A 22424-nucleotide genomic window follows, 5' to 3' on the forward strand; every position below is an offset into this window, starting at 1 on the left:
GTCGGATCGTTTCGACCGCAGGAGACGCAGGCGACCGCAGCCGGCCGCAGCCGTATGACGTCACACCACCCGCCCCATCCCCACTTTCTGTGACGTCATTACCCGGCTGACCGCCGAGCCGCAGCTACCGCAGCTACCGCAGGTGCCCGTGAACAGCACTCAGGATAAATGGTGGTTTCTGAGCCTGGCCGCAGACTTGGCTATCTCAACTCAAAACTAATGTTAAGGTGGGGTGGGAGGGTCCCTCTAAAGCATGGTGCCATATCATGCCGGATTTGGTTGTAAGAAAATGATGCATCCAAGGCCCTCTAACCAGGTATGGACATCGGCCAATCGGGGCGAATCACGGCCGGCGGGAGGATGACGTCATCGGCCCATACTCCGCCGACTCCGCCCACCCACGGCAGCGAAACTGAATGGCGTTTGCGCCAATTGTTTCGTGATCGATTTTATCCAACTGGAATGCAATAAACGTTCAGCGGCCTCTTAACCGTTTGACTCAATATCCTTGCAACCTTTCAACAGCAAAAAATTGCAGCCAACTTTCTCTATTTTGCAGTCGGTGCCGACGGTACCGACTGCTGTACCTAAGCCGTGGGCCCGCCCGTAGCAAACGGGTAGACAGAAACGACAGAAACTAGGTGACCAAAACACAAAACCAGCTGTTTTGTACACGATCATTAGCATGTCATAGGTTGATATAAATGCCAAGCTAGGCACAATGCACATTCGTGGCTAGACAGCATAGAAGTTAAAACCAAAAATGCTGTCAACAAAATACTGTCAACTACTGAGTTCAAGCGCGGATCCAGCTTGGAGTTGGGGAGGGGGAGGGGGCAACTGTTCATCGACGGCGGACATAGTGACTGTGTGGAACTCATTGTAGTTTTGGTTATCGGCTCGGGAACGGTCGACGGCACTGTGCTGCTGCTAGGTGCCTCCTCAGTCGTTTGACGGGGCTCTGGAGCACTTAGCTTTGGCTAACCGCTGCGGCTCCGGTGCCATCGGCTCAGAGACCAACAGGCTGTACCGGCCGGAACTGATCGGCGATTCTGATTATGTTAGGCTGATTAAGTGATTCTGTTAGTGCGGGAGAGGCAGATGGAGCCTGGCCGGTGGGTTCTGTCTCAACGCGGGGCTGATGGGGTAAGGTGCAGCCCATATACAAAAAAAGTAAAAGCGTTGGAAATATCGCTTCACAAAGTCAGAGCATATAGCATGGAAACGCTGTGGCCCTAGGAACTGAATGTCGTGGCGAATTTCGATGCAACCAAATTTCGGCGGGGACTTGCATCCACCTGCCGCTGGTCAGCCGTGCCACGGACGCTCTGGACTTGTCGCTGCCGGTGCTGGCCGAGCTGGCCGCGCTCTGGGCCGACTGCGCCGAGCCACTGCGGCCATGGTGCCCGACCTGAACCAGTAGTAGCTGACGCCGGGGCGGCGCTCGGCGAGGCCGGTGCTAGTCGAAGATGGGGCCGCTGCCGGCTGCGGTGTCGCGCGGTGCAGCTGCTCGGCACGCTGGCCACGCCGCCGCCACCGGCTTGATGGCAGACAGCTTGCAGGCGCAGCTGGCCGCCTGGAGTCAGCGGCCTGTGCTTGAGCTGGCCATGCCATTCGGCATTCGCTGACATGAAGACCAGCCAGTGACCGTATACATTCCTGCCGCGTGTCGTCCAGCTGGCGCTCAGCTCCGGCAACGCGGAGCTAAGACCTCCGGGCTCCGCGTGCCAGCTTGCTGAAAGCCGTGACCGCGTTCACACTAGGACTAGGTGAACCGCTTGCTACACGGCGCTATCACGAATGAGGCATTTACGCGATAATAACCAGTTCAGAAGTCTTGTACTTACGCGAAAGGCTGAACGAAGGGGTCCAAATGGGTGAATTCCAGATAAAAAGGTCAAATTAGGTCACGCTGGGTCATTTCAGGTCACAAAGGTCACTTTAGGTCACCTCAGGTCACCCTGGGTCAGGTCAGGTCACAGAGGTCACCCAGGGTCACGATGGGTCAGGCCAAGTCACAGAGGTCACCTTAAGTCGCAATGGGTTGGATCACATTGGTCAGGGCTATCATGGGCCGATGACGTCATTCCTGCTCATCAGCTGGCTACAACATCGGCCTATGGCACAGCATTACGGTGTCACCCCCCTGGATGCATCAGTATGGGTGAGAAGCTCGAATTAAGCTCAGTCAGGTATCTTTTTATTGTGTTAAACGCAGTTCACACATGACCGTCAGTCTGTCGGTGTCGGGCCCGTCACCGTCGACCTGACGGCCTGCAGCCCGTCAAACGAAAGTTGAGATTTGGTAGCTCCCATTGGCTGCCATATAATGTGACAGAAATGGCGCACCATTTTCGAGATTGACGCAGATGGGGGAAGGGGATGGGGGAGAGGGTAGAGGCCGAGAGGTTAAAATATTATTTGAATTACAGAAATAAATTACCACGCATTTACATTTTTATGTCAAATAATGCTGCAACTTTATTTAAATGAAAGACACATCGGTTCGTTGATTTAAATCAGGGATCGAATCTCAAGATATCGTGCCGTAATAAATACTTTCATCTCAACAAATGGATGGAAAATGGTATAAATGATCCTAAAAATGCATATAAGCTTCATGCTGCATGATAACGTTCCTTTTCCTCTTCCTCCAACACGCAGACATTCAAACCGACGGGCCCGTCACCGTCAAAAGTTGAACATTGCTGAACTTTCCAAAGCGACGGCCGTCAGGTCCGGCGCCGGCGCAGTCAGCTGTTGCCGGCCGTCGAACGCCGCCGGTTCACACATGCCCGTCGACCTGACGGCCGTCGCTCCGTCGGTTTCGGCCGTTTTGACGGTGTCGGGCCCGTCACCGGCAGACCTTACGGGCAAGTGTGAACTGCGTTTTATTGTTTAATTTTATTGTTAGGTTCCTAGGTAAATTTTCATTCAATTTAGGAAGTGGCTGCTTGTTACGTATTGCTGACTGCCTTTGTCACGTGTTGTGTTTTGTGTTGTTCCTGATACGCAAATGTGTATTATAATTAGCTTAAGTGCCATTGAATTATTAGCATTTAACAGTTAAAAGCTTAACTGCCAGCTTTTTCTTATTGCATGCAAAGCTTGGTCTTTCTGCATACTGCACATGAGGGGTATGGGAACTTCAAGGTCACTACCACCTGCGTTTGAATGATTAAGTTGTTAACCCATGAATGCTGCTTGGGTCATATATGACCCAAAAGCAACATCTTAACATTTTTTCTAAATGGAGGCAAGTGGCACTTTGAGGGACTTGTGCGTGTGTTTTGTTGGATTTGTAGGTTCAGCGACGAGCGTCAGACTCAGAGCCGCATAAAACTTGTGTGAGCTCATCCACTGAAGTTTCTGGAGCCAAAGACGACGGGACTGCACAGCCGCCGGTCACTGGCAATGGCGCGCTGTCCCAAAAAGTAATATTATGTTATGTTTGCACTTTACTATCTATTGAATGATCGTCCACCTGGCATCTAAATTTGTCTGAAAAAGACATGATGTATATTTTTGCCCTTCTTGTCGCCATCGGATAACTTTTTTCCTCAATAAATATCCTTGGGTCATAAATGACCCAGCCGGCAATAGTGTTGTCAATTTTAGCATATGCCGGAGTAGGTATGTCTTTAGCATTAGCGCGAGCGTGCGGTAAAAGCTTTTTGGATTAAACCGCATAATGTTGAAGTCAATTGAGCAAAGGTTTCGGCCCATGGGCAAAACATTTTACCAGCGAACTTTTGAAGCATTTCCTGAGACGGAGGAAGGCGCTGGAAAAGAGCTTAACTGATATAAATCTAACGTTAACTGACGTGTTGCATTTGGTCGCTTTGAACTATTGAAGAGATTGTAAATGTTGGTTTTCAATAAGATAATATTTTAAATCTTAATGTACTGACAGATTAATTAATCACCTACTGTAGCGCCAATTTCATGCCTTTTACAAGTGTAATGAATTGACAAAAAAAAAAACGCATTTCACATTGATCAGTAAAAACTTTATTCATACTGACATGGGTAGAAAACCAAGCGCTCACTTCACAGGATTGTAGGTATACCTTCCACTCTTCTCTAATACTGAAAACGAACGTTAGCTTCTCTTTTATCTTTTATCTTGTCATATGAGCTTCTCATATGACATAGATTGAAGTAGATGTTCTTGGTTTGATAGAAATCCAACTCACAGCCAGACACAAGGATGAGTCGGCTTGGTTTATTATCTTGGTCAGGGAATATGTACATTTTTTAGTTCTTGATATTCGGTCTTGGTTTTTCCACTTCTTTCAAGAATGTAAAATTGTTAAAGAAGCTTAAATATGGAAATTAAACGGCATATGCTAAAATAAATATCACACTTGCAGGCCCATGTCGTCCCCTATCTCTCTGCGTGTCCACTAACACGAATGACGTCACGCATGTGGGCGGAGCTATGGGCGGAGCCTAACGCACGCGGCAGTCCAAGCCGCCATATTTGAATTTATATTTTAATAGAATCTTGCCGATATTTTGGGTGAAGTCAATTTATATGGATAGCTTGGTGACAGTTTAGCTATACGAATAAGAATTTATTATGAATGTGCGTATATTCAGCTTGGAATTGCAATTAAAGTTCCGCACCGCATAGATTCGATCTCGGGACCTTTGGAATACTGCGCGGGCACGCTAACCACTACACTACCGCGACCGCGCGGCGGCCGGCGGCAGGGAGGCTGCGGAGACATGGGGGGACATTTTACGCTTTTGTGAAAAAAGCAAAAGATTTAGCGAAAAACACGTAATAGATAACTTGCAGAAAATTGTCTGCTCTTTCAGATAAGATACTTAGGTTTGATATATTTTGTGCAGACTTCATTCTACAGTGCTTCGAAAATCGCTCATTTACATGGGGATTGAACGGGGCTTCGAGACTTGACTCCAAATGACGTCACGAGCTGACGTCACGAAAAGGTAGAATCGCCGGACGACCCTACCTGGTATATAGGGCCTTGCACACTTGGGCCGGAATGTTTCATTCAGGACCTCGGGCTTTGTTGAATTTTCCGCCCTCGACCTTCGGTCTCGTGCGGAAAACTCAACAAATCCCTCGGTCCTGAATGAAACATTTTACCGGCCCCGTGTGATATTATATATTCTCGTATGTTGAATACAAGGGAAGCAATTGATGATTACACGATTATTTATTTCTGGGGTTTGTGATCAGATCACAGTGGCGGATCCAAAGGAGGGGGTCATATGGGTCACTCATGACCTCCCCTGGGACCCGGGGGCACCACCGGCCTATCAGGGGCACCACAGGCCTAGTGTTGCGATGTTGGGATATCATGAGCGGACCGGTTGTCTGGGGCCGTGACGCGGGGCGGGCCGGCGACTCGGCCGGCCGAGGGGCACCACGGGCCTGTCAGGGGTACCACAGGCTTGTTAGGTGCACCACAGGCCTGCAGGAGCACCATCGGCCTAGCAAGAGCACCACAGGTCTGTCAGGGGGCACCACAGACCTGCCAGGGGCACCAGCCAGAGGCCTGCCAGGGGCACCATCGACCTCACAGGGGCACCACCAGCCTCGCACGTGTACCATGGGCTTGTAAAGGGCTCCACGGGCCTGTCGGGAGCACTTCAGGCTTGTCAGGGGCACCACAGTCCTGCCAGGACCCAGGGGCACCAGCGGCCTAGCAGGAGCACCACAGGCCCACCAGGGGCACCACAGGCCTGCCAGGGGCACCACAAACCTAGCAATGGCACCATAGACCTGTCAGGGGCTCCACAAGCCTGTCAGGGGCACCTCAGGCTTGTCAGGGCCCAGGGGCACCACAGTCCTTCCAGGGACACCACAGGCCCGTCAGGCCTATGGTGTCCCCTCTGGAGCACCAGAGGCCTAACAGGGGCACCACAGGCCTGCCAGCGGCACCAACGGCCTCGTCAATGAGACGTTGCAAAGCATTGCAATGCAGTGCCTCTTAATATTGTTTGGCTGAGACCGCTATACAGTATACACAATAAGGTATCTAGCTAAATCGGTTTTCGTGATAACTGCTTATTTGTGACTATGCCAATGCCGGTTGGGTCATTTATGACCCATACTTATAACTTGAGAACTGATGGAACAATTTTTTTAAGCTTGCACAGTTTTCTTACTGGGACCCGTGTGGCTAACATTTGTTAAGGACAACTAAAGAATCAAAAAATAAAAATTCCGGCATTAATGGGTTAATGATTGTTAATGATCAAGTTGATAATGATTAAGGATTTTTTTTTTTTTGGATTACTGAAAAGGAGAACAGCAGGATTACCTGGACAGCACTATGCAAAATGCATTCAACAACTTGACATTGTTAATTAAACACAAACACATCTTTGTGCTTTTTGGTAATTTTTAGCAGCATGCTGGTGTTTCCAGACTTCTCATTGGTGCAATGCATGTGAGTGTGTTTCAGCGACAAGAGGCTGCAGCAATCAGTACTGGCAATTCCCATGTATTAGGAAACCAGCAGCATGCTGTTAAAGAACTGACTAATGGAACTCATTTCAACCCCCTGTCAGCTTCCAACATCCAATGACAATATCCAAATGCTGTTTTGTTGGGGGTAGGTACTGCTTTCATGGATTCTGAACATTATCCATATTTTTTTTTCAGGAATAAGTGGAATTAGGACTTGTTGCTACCATTTTAAGGAATTCTTTTAGCGATCAGGTGAGTACTTTTATGCACACAGCCTGCAACATCTGATAAGGACAATAGATCTTTCTCAATTTTATAGAGCCAGGGCCCAGCTGGTGTGCTCTCTGTATCTCCTTTCCAGCCCTCCAGGCTCCCATTTCATCTGAATTCAGATAGGTATGAATAGCCAGATACAGGGTGTCCCATAAGTTCGTTCTCACCTAAATTTTACGTTTTTAGACTCTCTTGCTTAAAGGGACTGTCCCACCTTAACATTAGATTTGAGTTGAGATAGCCATCTTGATGGACGTTCTTTGAAAATCAGTGCCGTGAAAACCGTTTCTCCAGCAATTACTTCATCGCAAAGAAATTTGAGTTTGATTTTGACATCTGTGCAAATAAGTGCCACAATGTATTGGTATAGGCACTTAAATCTGATGACGTCATCAGGCTTTCGAAAGTCCGTAAATGTTTGACTAAAACGTTTTGTAGCACGCGGTGGTATATGCTGCGTTGCGCGCAACAAATGCCGCACTTTTAAATAAAGTCGCTAGGAACAGCGGAGATCCCAAAAAGTAAACAAAAGTAAAAGTCTAATATCTTGAAAACCGGTGAATATTTTTCGGTGAAATTTGGTAGATATTCGTTTTCGCTCTTTCTGAACCGAGCGACATCACTTTCATGCCAATTCATAAACTTTTTTAAAGGTGGGAGGGTCCCTTTAAAGGCACGCTGAAATTGGTTCGTAACTGAGCTTACGTGGTTGCCATGGCTGGTAGAAATATGCTCCACAGTAGCTAATTTCTGTAGACAAAATAGTTTTTGCTAGAGAGCCCGCTTCCTACAGAGACGGCTAGCGCCGCAACATAGAGGTCTCCGATACGGGTACGTCTCATTATTTAGTCAACACGTGACCATTCGCGACGATTGAGGGTGATTGAGGCATACTAGTCTGTAGCCAATGCCCATCGCTAACTGGACGCACAGTCAGAAAGTGATGCCGATGATTTGTCGGGAGTCAATCACTGCAAGTTTATCCTCTTTCCAGTCAGCCCTCAGGAGTGAGCCAAGTGGCCAAAACTGTGTGGCGCCAAATTGGCCATCAAAATAGTCAAAGGGTTAGAAAGTTGGTAAGCAGACTTTTCAGGATGGATTACCAGCTGTCTAAGAGTGTTCTTTCGGGGTACATAACTCAATGTGACTTAAGCTTTGCTTACCGGAGGGCACAAAACAGTTAAAAACGTCTTAAAATGGCCAAACATGAGTTTCATTATGATTTATGCCTGAGGCTAAACAAAACTAGAGGGCTGATGACATCAACCAGGTCATCTGGACTAACTAGTCCATGTTCGAGATGAAACACCCGTCCAAACCGGAAAACAACCCCATAAGGGCGAAAGAGGAGGCCTCCGTTTCGTCCCGTTATGTTCCTATGCAAAAGGCCAGGGTCACTGTGTTGTGGGGTTATAGGCGTTCTGGAGTTGACCAAGTTGCAAGTGGCAACCCAGAAACAGTTTTGGGAAACAGAATGCTTTTCCAAGAACATCTAGGAGGAGTTTCAGCCCTCAAGCTGAACTCGAACCGCGAGTATGAACACATTTATAGAGGAGAAAATGGCATCCGGGAGGTCGTAGGCCCATCTTCAGGCAAGACAGTGCATCAGTGCACAGGTCAAGCAAAGCTTAAAAGCGGTGCAAGGAGACTGTGACAGGCGTTTGTGGCAAGATCACATGCCAGGCACCTCATCGGATCAAAATTTCATTAAAATTTGTTGGTTATGCTGAAATTGAGGCTCGTCGAAGCGTAGCACTGTTCCAGCCTCGAGGAGCTCACGGCGCATGCCAAGTCAGTCTGGGTTAAATTTAAGCCTGCTATGCAGCCAAACATGCCGGTTGGCATGCCGCAGCATGTATTCATGTGTTTGCCTATTAAATGAGGAGCACATTGAGGGGTCATAAATATATCAAAACGCAATGTACTCTGTTTCACATGCAAACATAATGTGAGAACGAACTTATGGGACACCCTGTATGTTTGGAAGTGGTTTTCATTAATTCATTATAAGTTAAAAGTCAAAGGCCTAAATTATTTACTCTGTAAACTTCAAAACTTCAAAATATATAGTGAATTTATAGGAAATTTATAGTGAATTGCTTTGACATATCATTTATCTTAGCAAATGTAAAATAGTTCCCTACCCCTCATACCAGCATCTGCGATGCTGGGCTCCGCATCGCGGGACCGCAGGTTGTTTGAGCAAGCACCTTTGAAAACGCAGCAAAAACGCCCGCCGCCAAACGAGGGGATGAGCCTTGCACGTGCACACGGGAGTCGGTGTGCTACAAACACTGCCGCAAAAAAAACGCACGCCGTCCGTTAAACTAAACACTGACGCATTAAGACAAATATGGCGCCTTGCGGCAAGTGTGGTGAATTCATATCTGCCGTTTAAGCAGCCATCCCTCAATCAAAGCGCATCCTAATCGTCCCATGTTCGATAAAGTTAGGCACATTCTGTGATTTGCGGCAAAAATGGCGCTTTGAGACAAACGTGGCGCACTGCAACAAACGTGGCGCATTCGTTCCTGTCGCTTAACAATTTTATCCACCCACTAAAATCTAGCCCAATTGGACTTAAACTGACAAAGTTATGTTTATTTCAATATTTCACTATAAAATATCTCCGCAACGGAGGTGCACAAATTTGCACGTGTGCCACGTGACCGCCGGTGGTGTAAGCAGGACTTGTCCGCTCACTGATTGCACCATTTCAGTGTTCCTGGCTTGTGCTGTTTTCGTGCTATAAGGCCACAAATCGGCAAACACACGATAATCTGGGAGGTACGGGACTCAAACACGTGGCCACGTGGCACGTGCCGGACCTCTGATAGCTTCACCGTTCACGCCACGTGATGACCCATCGACGTGGCCATCAGCATGTAAAAGATGACCCCGGCCGGTGTCACCGTCTCCGAACAGTGGACGGCTAAACTCGAAAAACGGGAAAATTTAGGGAAATTTCACCTTTCGAATATATAACTTCCCCAGAATTTGAAATTTTTCATTTTACAAAAAATCCGAGATAGCAGTTTTTTAGACGTCTTCATTCTGTGCCTAAACCCGTTTTCAGATCGACCCTATCATAAAAACTGACGGCCTGACGGCTATTTCCCCCACTCCTTGCATTTCACAATGCTAGTATATTTAAGCACCAAAATTGACCCCCTGCCACGGCACGTGCAATAGCACGTGCGACACGTGACCACTAGTGCGACAAGCTGGACTCATCTGCTCACCGGCTGCACTGATTTGGTGTCGCTAGTTGAAGTCGTTTCCACGCCAGAGGACCCCGAGTAGGCCAATGTCGGATTTTCCCGGAGGTTACCCCATCAAACACGTTTGCACGTGGCACGTGCTTTTCAATCGCCCCATATCTGACCCATACCATGTGGTAGCCGACACCCTGGGGCACAACATATTGGAACATTTTCAAAATCTAACGTGGAAATTTTTGACAAAATCGATTTGAAAATAATTTTTCGAAATCGCCATAGGCTCAACATGGGGTAACTGTTTGTGACGATTACCCGAAATTTTGTCAATTATATTTTAAGTAGTTACCACCGTCAGTTGGGGTGCCAGCCCGAGATCCGACCCTAAAAATATCAGCAAATATAATTGACGAAATTTTTCGCAAATCGCATTTTATTTTTTTCCCATGTTAACCCTATGGGAAAATGCACGTGCCGATTACCCCAAAACAACGAATTCTGACATCTTAACGAAATATAACAACATGTTCTATGGTCGTTTCTCAACAGGTCCTGAAAGTTTAAACAAAATCGTATCATATAATTTTGTGCAATGAACGAATGAAAATGTCTCTGCAAAAACGTCCATTGACTTAGCATGGGGAGCAAAAAAAGTTCAACTTCAAACTCGTGCAACTCAAGTTAACGAATTCTGACGGGTATACGGCGCCCACGGGCGTGTACCTGAACGTGTCGGTCATAAAATGGGGTGCAGCAAACCCTACCTTGATCGGCGATTTTTTCCGCTATTCGCGATCGCGCAAAAAGTGTCCAAAACCCCGTTGACTTAACATGGGGAAAATGGAATCGCACGTGCCACGCGCAAAAGAATTCTGAGCGAGTAGCGACCGGTGCCATCAGGTAGATCGCCTGCGGGAGCTCATACCCTGAACTTTTTACGAAGATTGAGCGATTCGTTTAGGCCCCAATCAAGTTGTACTGATTCGCTGCCAACCATGCAAAACATAGCCCGGAGAAGGACCGCTCCGGTTGTTTTTCAATAGAAAAACACAATTCTAACGAATAGTGTTTGTCAATGAAGAAACAACCTGCGGTTACCAGCATCTGCGATGCTGGGCTCCGCATCGCGGGACCGCAGGTTGTTTGAGCAAGCACCTCTGTAACGCCGCAAAAACGCCCGCCGCCAAACGAGAGGATGAGCCTTGCACGTGCAGCCCGGAGCGGGTGCGTCACGAACTGACGTGCACTGCACTCTACTAACCGGTCTCTAGCGGTTTGCCAAATTTGAGTGCAATCGACCCGGCCGTTTTCGAGATCTGGAAGTGACACCCTGCACGTGCGCACGTGCAACCTGGGTCCCAATTGACTTGTGCACGGCACTCTATTCGCCGGTTTCTAGCGATGTACCAAATTTAATCTGAATCGGCCCAGCCGTTTCCAAGATCGGGAAACGACCCCTACCCGTGCGCACGTGCAGCTGCACCCCAACCGTGGCACATGAAAATACATACTAACTGACTGGTGTACGGCACCCTACTAACCAGTCTCTAGTGGTATGCCAATTTTGAGCACAGTCGGTACAGCCGTTCTTGAGATATGGAAGCGTCACCCTGCACGTGCGCACGTGCAAAATGGGTCCCATCTGACTTGTTCACGGCACCCTACTCGCCGATCCCTAACGGTGTGCCAACTTTGATCACAATCGGCCCAGCCGTTATCGAGATCTGGAAGCGTTACCCTGCCCGTGCGCACGTGCAGCGGCACCCCAACCGTGACACATGGAAATGCATTGCCGGGTGCGTGCCAACATCCATGCAAAGTACCAGCGCAATCGGCAAACTAACTACAGAGTTATTAGACTTGTTACTGAACTGACTTCTCATCGTTTTGCACGTGGCACGTGCATTAGGGGTCACCCATACGCATCGAGAATAGCACACTACGTGTAAGAAAGGAAGAAGCTATCCCACACAAAAGACCGCGAGTGAATTGGTCAAGTAGTTGTGGAGATGGAAGCTTTGCAAGGCGCCCCCAAGGCGGCCGAATGCTAATATTTAGCAATAATCAGTGTCGCATCCGCACACGGGAGGTATCCCCGTCACCTGTTCGTATACTCTAATGTGGTTGGGTTCAAGTCACAGTCGAGCCCTGATTTTTTACAGCTTTTCTTAAAAACGGCACATCGTGCAGTGACGTCCTATGCATCAGTGGAAAGAGCATCAAAAGTTGTATATTATATTAACTTTTCACCTATATATCTTACTAAAGATAAAAGTTATAGAGGAATAAAGACGCTCCCATTGACTTTCCATGTTAAAAATTTTAAATTTCAAATTAACTTTAAAAGAAAAAATGAGTTTTGCCACCTTAACGAAGCATACCAGCAAGTACTATGCTCTTTCCTCTACAAGATATAAGAGTTTGGGCGAAATCTATCTCTAAAATTTTGTACAAATATCTTATGAAAATGTCTCTGCAAAGTCTCGGCATTGCCGTCCATTGACTTAACATGGGACACAGCAAAATTCCAACTTTGACCTCGTGCAAAGACACGTTCCGAGATTCTGAGGGGTATACAGCGCACACTGGCGTGTACCCAAACGTGTTTGCCATAAAATGCTGGGAAGAAAACCACCTCTTCCTTGGCTCGTTTTCCCGCCATTCGCGATCGCGCAAAAAGTGTCCAAAACCCCGTTGACTTAACATGGGGAAAATGGAATCGCACGTGCCACGTGCCACGAGGTTTTAAGCGAGTAGCGACCGGTGCCATAAGGTAGATCGCCTCCGGGAGCCCATACACTGAACTTTTTACGAAGATTGTACATTTCGTCTAGGCCCCACCCAAGTTGCCCCAATTCGCGGCCAGACTTGCAAAACATAGCCCGGAGAACGACCGCTCCGGTTGTTTTTCAATAGAAAAACACAATTCTAACGAATAGTGTTTGTCTTTTCAAACAACCTGCGGTTAAAGAATAGTGTTTTAACTATTGACAACAAACCTTCGGTTAATGTGTATGTCCGTCATTAGCCCGGCATCTGCGATGCCGGGCTCCGCATCGCGGGACCGCAGGTTGTTTGAGCAAGCACCTTTGTAAACGCAGCAAAAACGCCCGCCACCAAACGAGAGGATGAGCCTTGCACGTGCAGACCGGAGTCGGTGTGCTACGGACTGACGTGCACGGCACCCTATTCGTCGGTCTATAGCGGTGTGCCAAATTTGAGTGCAATCGACCCGGCCGTTTTCGAGATCTGGAAGTGACACCCTGCACGTGCGCACGTGGAACCTGGGTCCCAATTGACTTGTGCACGGCACTCTATTCGCCGGTTTCTAGCGATGTACCAAATTTAATCTGAATCGGCCCAGCCGTTTCCAAGATCGGGAAACGACCCCTACTCGTGCGCACGTGCAGCTGCACCCCAACCGTGGCACATGAAAATACATACTAACTGACTTGTGCACGGCACACTACTAACCAGTCTCTAGCGGTATGCCAATTTTGAGCACAGTCGGCCCAGCCGTTCTTGAGATCTGGAAGCGTCAGCCTGCACGTGCGCACGTGCATAACGGGTCCCATCTGACTTGTGCACGGCACCCTACTAACCAGCCTCTAGCGGTGTGCCAAGTTTGATCACAATCGGCCCAGCCGTTCTCGAGATCTGGAAGCGTCACCCTGCCCGTGCGCACGTGCAGCGGCACCCCAACCGTGACACATGGAAATGCATTGCCGGGTGCGTGCCAACATCCATGCAAAGTACCAGCGCAATCGGCAAACTAACTACAGAGTTATTAGACTTGTTACTGAACTGACTTCTCATCGTTTTGCACGTGGCACGTGCATTAGGGGTCACCCATACGCATCGAGAATAGCACACTACGTGTAAGAAAGGAAGAAGCTATCCCACACAAAAGACCGCGAGTGAATTGGTCAAGTAGTTGTGGAGATAGAAGCTTTGCAAGGCGCCCCCAAGGCGGCCGAATGCTAAAAACATTCAGTTATTTAGCAATAATCAGTGTCGCATCCGCACACGGGAGGTATCCCCGTCACCTGTTCGTATACTCTAATGTGGTTGGGTTCAAGTCACAGTCGAGCCCTGATTTTTTACAGCTTTTCTTAAAAACGGCACATCGTGCAGTGACGTGCTATGCATCAGTGGAAAGAGCATCAAAAGTTGTATATTATATTAACTTTTCACCTATATATCTTACTAAAGATAAAAGTTATAGAGGAATAAAGACGCTCCCATTGACTTCCCATGTTAAAAATTTTAATTTTCAAATGAACATTATAAGAAAAAATGAGTTTTGCCAGCTTAACGAAGCATAACGGCATGTACTATGCTCTTTCCTCTACAAGATATAAGAGTTTGGGCGAAATCTATCTCTAAAATTTTGTACAAAGATCGAATGAAAATGTCTCTGCAAAGTCTCGACATCGCCGTCCATTGACTTAACATGGGACACAGCAAAATTCCAACTTTGACCTCGTGCAAAGACACGTTCCGAGATTCTGAGGGGTATACAGCGCACACTAGCGTGTACCCAAACGTGTTTGCCATAAAATGCTGTGATGAAAACCACCCCTTTCTTGGCTCGTTTTTCCGCCATTCCCGATGGCGCAAAAAGTGTCCAAAACCCCGTTGACTTAACATGGGGAAAATGGAATCGCACGTGTCACGTGCCACGAGGTTTTAAGCGAGTAGCGACCGGTGCCATAAGGTAGATCGCCTCCGGGAGCCCATACACTGAACTTTTTACGAAGATTGTACATTTCGTCTAGGCCCCGCTCAAGATGTCTCGATTCGCGGCCAGACTTGCAAAACATAGCCCGGAGAACGACCGCTCCGGTTGTTTTTCAATAGAAAAACACAATTCTAACGAATAGTGTTTGTCTTTTCAAACAACCTGCGGTTACCAGCATCTGCGATGCTGGGCTCCGCATCGCGGGACCGCAGGTTGTTTGAGCAAGCAACTTTGTAAACGCAGCAAAAACGCCCGCCGCCAAACGAGAGGATGAGCCTTGCACGTGCAGACCGGAGTCGGTGTGCTACGGACTGACGTGCACGGCACCCTATTCGCCGGTCTATAGCGGTGTGCCAAATTTGAGTGCAATCGACCCGGCCGTTTTCGAGATCTGGAAGCGACACCCTGCACGTGCGCACGTGCTATCTGGGTCCCAATTGACTTGTGCACGGCACTCTATTCGCCGGTTTCTAGCGGTGTACCGAATTTAATCTGAATCGGCCCAGCCGTTTCCAAGATCTGGAAGCGACCCCTACCCGTGCGCACGTGCAGCTGCACCCCAACCGTGGCACATGAAAATACATACTAACTGACTTGTGCACGGCACACTACTAACCAGTCTCTAGCGGTATGCCAATTTTGAGCACAGTCGGCCCAGCCGTTCTTGAGATCTGGAAGCGTCAGCCTGCACGTGCGCACGTGCATAACGGGTCCCATCTGACTTGTTCACGGCACCCTACTAACCAGCCTCTAGCGGTGTGCCAAGTTTGATCACAATCGGCCCAGCCGTTCTCGAGATCTGGAAGCGTCACCCTGCCCGTGCGCACGTGCAGCGGCACCCCAACCGTGACACATGGAAATGCATTGCCGGGTGCGTGCCAACATTCATGCAAAGTACCAGCGCAATCGGCAAACTAACTACAGAGTTATTAGACTTGTTACTGAACTGACTTCTCATCGTTTTGCACGTGGCACGTGCATTAGGGGTCACCCATACGCATCGAGAATAGCACACTACGTGTAAGAAAGGAAGAAGCTATCCCACACAAAAGACCGCGAGTGAATTGGTCAAGTAGTTTTGATGTTGTCATAAAAAGTGACGGTTGGTCACTTTTCTTAAAAACGGCACATCGTGCAGTGACGTCCTATGCACCAGTGGAAAGAGCATCAAAAGTTGTATATTATATTAACTTTTCACCTATATATCTTACTAAAGATAAAAGTTATAGAGGAATAAAGACGCTCCCATTGACTTTCCATGTTAAAAATTTTAATTTTCAAATGAACTTTATAAGAAAAAATGAGTTTTGCCAGCTTAACGAAGCATAACGGCATGTACTATGCTCTTTCCTCTACAAGATATAAGAGTTTGGGCGAAATCTATCTCTAAAATTTTGTACAAAGATCGAATGAAAATGTCTCTGCAAAGTCTCGACATCGCCGTCCATTGACTTAACATGGGACACAGCGAAATTCCAACTTTGACCTCGTGCAAAGACACGTTCCGAGATTCTGAGGGGTATACAGCGCACACTGGCGTGTACCCAAACGTGTTTGCCATAAAATGCTGGGAAGAAAACCACCTCCTTCTTGGCTCGTTTTCCCGCCATTGGCGATCGCGCAAAAAGTGTCCAAAACCCCATTGACTTAACATGGGGAAAATGGAATCGCACGTGCCACGTGCCACGAGGTTTTAAGCGAGTAGCGACCGGTGCCATAAGGTAGATCGCCTCCGGGAGCCCATACACTGAACTTTTTACGAAGATTGTACATTTCGTCTAGGCCCCAATCAAGTTGCCCCAATTCGCGGCCAGACTTGCAAAACATAGCCCGGACAACGACCGCTCCGGTTGTTTTTCAATAGAAAAACACAATTCTAACGAATAGTGTTTGTCTTTTCAAACAACCTGCGGTTACCAGCATCTGCGATGCTGGGCTCCGCATCGCGGGACCGCAGGTTGTTTGAGCAAGCACCTCACCCGTGAATGCAGCAAAAACGCCCGCCGCCAAACGAGAGGATGAAACTTGCACGTGCAGACCGGAGTCGGTTTGCTACGGACTGACGTGCACGGCACCCTATTCGCCGGTCTATAGCGGTGTGCCAAATTTGAGTGCAATCGGCCCGGCCGTTTTCGAGATCTCGAAGCGGCACCCTGCACGTGCGCACGTGCAGCCTGGGCCCCAATTGACTTGTGCACGGCACTCTATTCGCCGGTTACTAGCGATGTACCAAATTTAATCTGAATCGGCCCAGCCGTTTCCAAGATCGGGAAACGACCCCTACACGTGCGCACGTGCAGCTGCACCCCAACCGCGGCACATGAAAATACATACTTACTGACCTGTGCATGGCATCCTACTAACCAGTCTCTAATGGTATGCCAAATTTGAGCACAGTCGGTCCAGCCGTTCTTGAGATATGAAAGCGTCACCCTGCACGTGCGCACGTGCAAACTGGGTCCTATCTGACTTGTGCACGGCACCCTACTCGCCGAGCCCTAACGGTGTGCCAACTTTGATCACAATCGGCCCAGCCGTTCTCGAGATCTGGAAGCGTCACCCTGCCCGTGCGCACGTGCAGCGGCACCCCAACCGTGACACACAGAAATGTATTACCCGGCGGGTGCCTACCCCCATGCCATGTATCAGCGCAATCGGCAAAATAACTACATAATTATTAGACTTGCTACCGAACTAACACCTCTTCGCTTTGCACGTGGCACGTGCATTAGGGGTCACCCATACGCATCGAGAGTAGCACACTACGTGTGAGAAAGGAAGAAGCTATCCCACACAAAAGACCGCGAGTGAATCGGTCCAGTGGTTGCAGAGATATAAGGTTTGTAAAGGCACCCCACAGGCGGCCTACTGCTAATATTTAGCAATAATCAGTGTCGCGTCCGCACATGGGAGGTGTCCCCTTCACCTGTTCGTATATTCTAATGTGGTTGGGTTCAAGTCACAGTCGAAGCCTGCTTTTTTACAACTTTTCTTGAAAACGGCACACCGTGCAGTGACGTTCTATACATCAGTGGAAAGAGCATCAAAAGTTGTATATTATATTAACTTTTCACCTATGTATATTACTAACGATAAAAGTTATAGAGGAATAAAGACGCACCCATTGACTTTCCATGTTAAAAATTTTCATTTTCAAACGAACTTTATTAGAAAAAACGATTTCTGCCAGCTTAACGAAGCACACCAACATGTACTATGCTCCTTTCTCTACAAGATATAAGAGTTTGGGCGAAATCTATCTCTAAAATTTTGTACAAAGATCGAATGAAAATGTCTCTGCAAAGTCTCGACATCGCCGTCCATTCACTTAACATGGGACACAGCAAAATTCCAACTTTGACCTCGTGCAAAGACACGTTCCGAGATTCTGAGGGGTATACAGCGCACACTGGCGTGTACCCAAACGTGTTTGCCATAAAATGCTGGGAAGAAAACCACCTCTTCCTTGGCTCGTTTTCCCGCCATTCGCGATCGCGCAAAAAGTGTCCAAAACCCCGTTGACTTAACATGGGGAAAATGGAATCGCACGTGCCACGTGCCACGAGGTTTTAAGCGAGTAGCGACCGATGCCATCAGGTAGATCGCCTCCGGGAGCCCATACACTGAACTTTTTACGAAGATTGTACATTTCGTCTAGGCCCCCGTCAAGTTGCCCCAATCTCAGGCCAACTTTGCAAAACATACCCCGGACAACGACCGCTCCGGTTGTTTTTCAATAGAAAAACACAATTCTAACGAATAGTGTTTGTCTTTTCAAACAACCTGCGGTTACCAGCATCTGCGATGCTGGGCTCCGCATCGCGGGACCGCAGGTTGTTTGAGCAAGCACCTCTGTAACGCCGCAAAAACGACCGCCGTCAAACGAGAGGATGAGCCTTGCACGTGCAGACCGGAGTGGGTGTGCTACGAACTGACGTGCACGGCACCCTATTCGTCGGTATATAGCGGTGTGCCAAATTTGAGTGCAATCGACCCGGCCGTTTTCGAGATCTGGAAGCGACACCCTGCACGTGCGCACGTGCAGCCTGGGCCCCAATTGACTTGTGCACGGCACTCTATTTGCCGGTTTCTAGCGATGTACCAAATTTATCTGAATCGGCCCAGCCGTTTCCAAGATCGGGAAACGACCGCTACACGTGCGCACGTGCAGCTGCACCCCAACCGCGGTATCCAAGATCGGGAAACGACCCCTACCCGTGCGCACGTGCAGCTGCACCCCAACCGTGGCACATGAAAATACATACTAACTGACTTGTGCACGGCACACTACTAACCAGTCTCAAGCGGTATGCCAATTTTGAGCACAGTCGGCCCAGCCGTTCTTGAGATCTGGAAGCGTCAGCCTGCACGTGCGCACGTGCATAACGGGTCCCATCTGACTTGTGCACGGCACCCTACTAACCAGCCTCTAGCGGTGTGCCAAGTTTGATCACAATCGGCCCAGCCGTTCTCGAGATCTGGAAGCGTCACCCTGCCCGTGCGCACGTGCAGCGGCACCCCAACCGTGACACATGGAAATGCATTGCCGGGTGCGTGCCAACATCCATGCAAAGTACCAGCGCAATCGGCAAACTAACTACAGAGTTATTAGACTTGTTACTGAACTGACTTCTCATCGTTTTGCACGTGGCACGTGCATTAGGGGTCACCCATACGCATCGAGAATAGCACACTACGTGTAAGAAAGGAAGAAGCTATCCCACACAAAAGACCGCGAGTGAATTGGTCAAGTAGTTGTGGAGATAGAAGCTTTGCAAGGCGCCCCCAAGGCGGCCGAATGCTAATATTTAGCAATAATCAGTGTCGCATCCGCACACGGGAGGTATCCCCGTCACCTGTTCGTATACTCTAATGTGGTTGGGTTCAAGTCACAGTCGAGCCCTGATTTTTTACAGCTTTTCTTAAAAACGGCACATCGTGCAGTGACGTCCTATGCATCAGTGGAAAGAGCATCAAAAGTTGTATATTATATTAACTTTTCACCTATATATCTTACTAAAGATAAAAGTTATAGAGGAATAAAGACGCTCCCATTGACTTTCCATGTTAAAAATTTTAAATTTCAAATTAACTTTAAAAGAAAAAATGAGTTTTGCCACCTTAACGAAGCATACCAGCATGTACTATGCTCTTTCCTCTACAAGATATAAGAATTTGGGCGAAATCTATCTCTAAAATTTTGTACAAAGATCGAATGAAAATGTCTCTGCAAAGTCTCGACATCGCCGTCCATTGACTTAACATGGAACACAGCAAAATTCTAACTTTGACCTCGTGCAAAGACACGTTCCGAGATTCTGAGGGGTATACAGCGCACACTGGCGTGTACCCAAACGTGTTTGCCATAAAATGCTGGGAAGAAAACCACCTCCTTCTTGGCTCGTTTTCCCGCCATTCGCGATCGCGCAAAAAGTGTCCAAAACCCCGTTGACTTAACATGGGGAAAATGGAATCGCACGTGCCACGCGCAAAAGACTTCTTAGCGAGTAGCGACCGGTGCCATCAGGTAGATCGCCTGCGGGAGCCCATACCCTGAACTTTTTACGAAGATTGTACATTTCGTCTAGGCCCCCGTCAAGTTGTACTGATTCGCGGCCAGACTTGCAAAACATACCCCGGACAACGACCGCTCCGGTTGTTTTTCAATAGAAAAACACAATTCTAACGAATAGTGTTTGTCTTTTCAAACAACCTGCGGTTACCAGCATCTGCGATGCTGGGCTCCGCATCGCGGGACCGCAGGTTGTTTGAGCAAGCACCTTTGTAAACGCAGCAAAAACGCCCGCCGCCAAACGAGAGGATGAGCCTTGCACGTGCAGACCGGAGTCGGTGTGCTACGGACTGACGTGCACGGCACCCTATTCGCCGGTCTATAGCGGTGTGCCAAATTTGAGTGCAATCGGCCCGGCCATTTTTGAGATCTGGAAGCGTCACCCTGCACGTGCGCACGTGCAGCCTGGGTCCCAATTGACTTGTGCACGGCACTCTATTCGCCGGTTTCTAGCGATGTACCAAATTTGAACTCAATCGGCCCAGCCGTTTCCAAGATCTGGAAGCGACCCCTACACGTGCGCACGTGCAGCTGCACCCCAACCGCGGCACATGAAAATACATACTTACTGACTTGTGCACGGCACCCTACTAACCAGTCTCTAGTGGTATGCCAAATTTGAGCACAGTCGGTCCAGCCGTTCTTGAGATATGGAAGCGTCAGCCTGCACGTGCGCACGTGCAAACTGGGTCCCATCTGACTTGTGCACGGCACCCTACTCGCCGATCCCTAACGGTGTGCCAAGTTTGATCACAATCGGCCCAGCCGTTCTCGAGATCTGGAAGCGTCACCCTGCCCGTGCGCACGTGCAGCGGCACCCCAACCGTGACACACAGAAATGTATTACCCGGCGGGTGCCTACCCCCATGCCATGTATCAGCGCAATCGGCAAAATAACTACAGAGTTATTAGACTTGCTACCGAACTGACACCTCTTCGCTTTGCACGTGGCACGTGCATTAGGGGTCACACATACGCATCGAGAGTAGCACACTACGTGTGAGAAAGGAAGAAGCTATCTCACTCAAAAGACCGCGAGTGAAGCGGTCAAGCGGTTGTGGAGATATAACCTTTGCAAAGGCGCCCCACAGCGGCCGACTGCTAATATTCAGCAATAATCAGTGTCGCATCCGCACACGGGAGGTATCCCCGTCACCTGTTCGTATATTCTAATGTGGTTGGGTTCAAGTCACAGTCGAGCCCTGATTTTTTACAGCTTTTCTTAAAAAACGGCACATCGTGCAGTGACGTTCTATACATTGTTGGAAAGAGCATCGAAAGTTGTATATTTTATTAACTTTTCACTTTGGTATATCTGCAACGTAAAAAGTTATTAAGCAACAAAGACGCTCCCATTGACTTTCCATGTTAAAAATTTTAATTTTCAAATGAACTTTATAAGAAAAAATGAGTTTTGCCAGCTTAACGAAGCATAACGGCATGTACTATGCTCTTTCCTCTACAAGATATATGAGTTTGGGCGAAATCTATCTCTAAAATTTTGTACAAAGATCGAATGAAAATGTCTCTGCAAAGTCTCGACATCGCCGTCCATTGACTTAACATGGGACACAGCAAAATTCCAACTTTGATCTCGTGCAAAGACACGTTCCGAGATTCTGAGGGGTGTACAGCGCACACTGGCGTGTACCCAAACGTGTTTGCCATAAAATGCTGGGAAGAAAACCACCTCTTCCTTGGCTCGTTTTCCCGCCATTGGCGATCGCGCAAAAAGTGTCCAAAACCCCGTTCACTTAACATGGGGAAAATGGAATCGCACGTGCCACGCGCAAAAGACTTCTTAGCGAGTAGCGACCGATGCCATCAGGTAGATCGCCCCCGGGAGCCCATACCCTGAACTTTTTACGGAAATTGAGCGATTCGTCTAGGCCCCCGTCAAGATGTCTCGATTCGCGGCCAACTTTGCAAAACATAGCCCGGAGAACGACCGCTCCGGTTGTTTTTCAATAGAAAAACACAATTCTAACGAATAGTGTTTGTCTTTTCAAACAACCTGCGGTTACAAACAACCTGCGGTTATAACCGCTTAAATGAATGGCGGAGTAATGAGGGATCCGGGAAAACCACTATCTCTTTAGAACTGATGACTCGCACGAAACTGAAGCTTTTGAGGACGATTACCGAGTGTGGTAAATACGTCTGGCATTTTAG

At 48.3% G+C, this 22424-nt stretch overlaps 2 protein-coding genes across 4 annotated transcripts in view; both read left to right on the forward strand.

Moving 5' to 3' along the window:
* LOC122387498 (zinc finger protein Gfi-1-like) overlaps positions 1–22424 on the forward strand; it is a 73231-nt gene that overhangs the window by 965 nt on the left and 49842 nt on the right. For 2 of the 3 annotated variants that reach the window (XR_006257606.1, XM_043377753.1), the window contains exon 2: positions 6644–6700. The gene's annotated coding sequence lies outside the window, so the exon portion shown is untranslated. Of the gene's footprint in view, positions 1–2950; positions 2962–6643; positions 6701–22424 lie in introns of those variants that run through there. The other variant, XR_006257607.1, reaches the window with a different exon arrangement.
* LOC122387497 (zinc finger protein Gfi-1-like) overlaps positions 1–22424 on the forward strand; it is a 92650-nt gene that overhangs the window by 766 nt on the left and 69460 nt on the right. The window lies entirely within an intron of this gene.

The sequence above is a fragment of the Amphibalanus amphitrite genome, unplaced genomic scaffold (genome assembly GCF_019059575.1).
Source record: "Amphibalanus amphitrite isolate SeventyFive unplaced genomic scaffold, NRLGWU_Aamphi_draft 000288F_arrow, whole genome shotgun sequence".
Classification (NCBI taxonomy): Eukaryota; Metazoa; Arthropoda; class Thecostraca; order Balanomorpha; family Balanidae; genus Amphibalanus; species Amphibalanus amphitrite.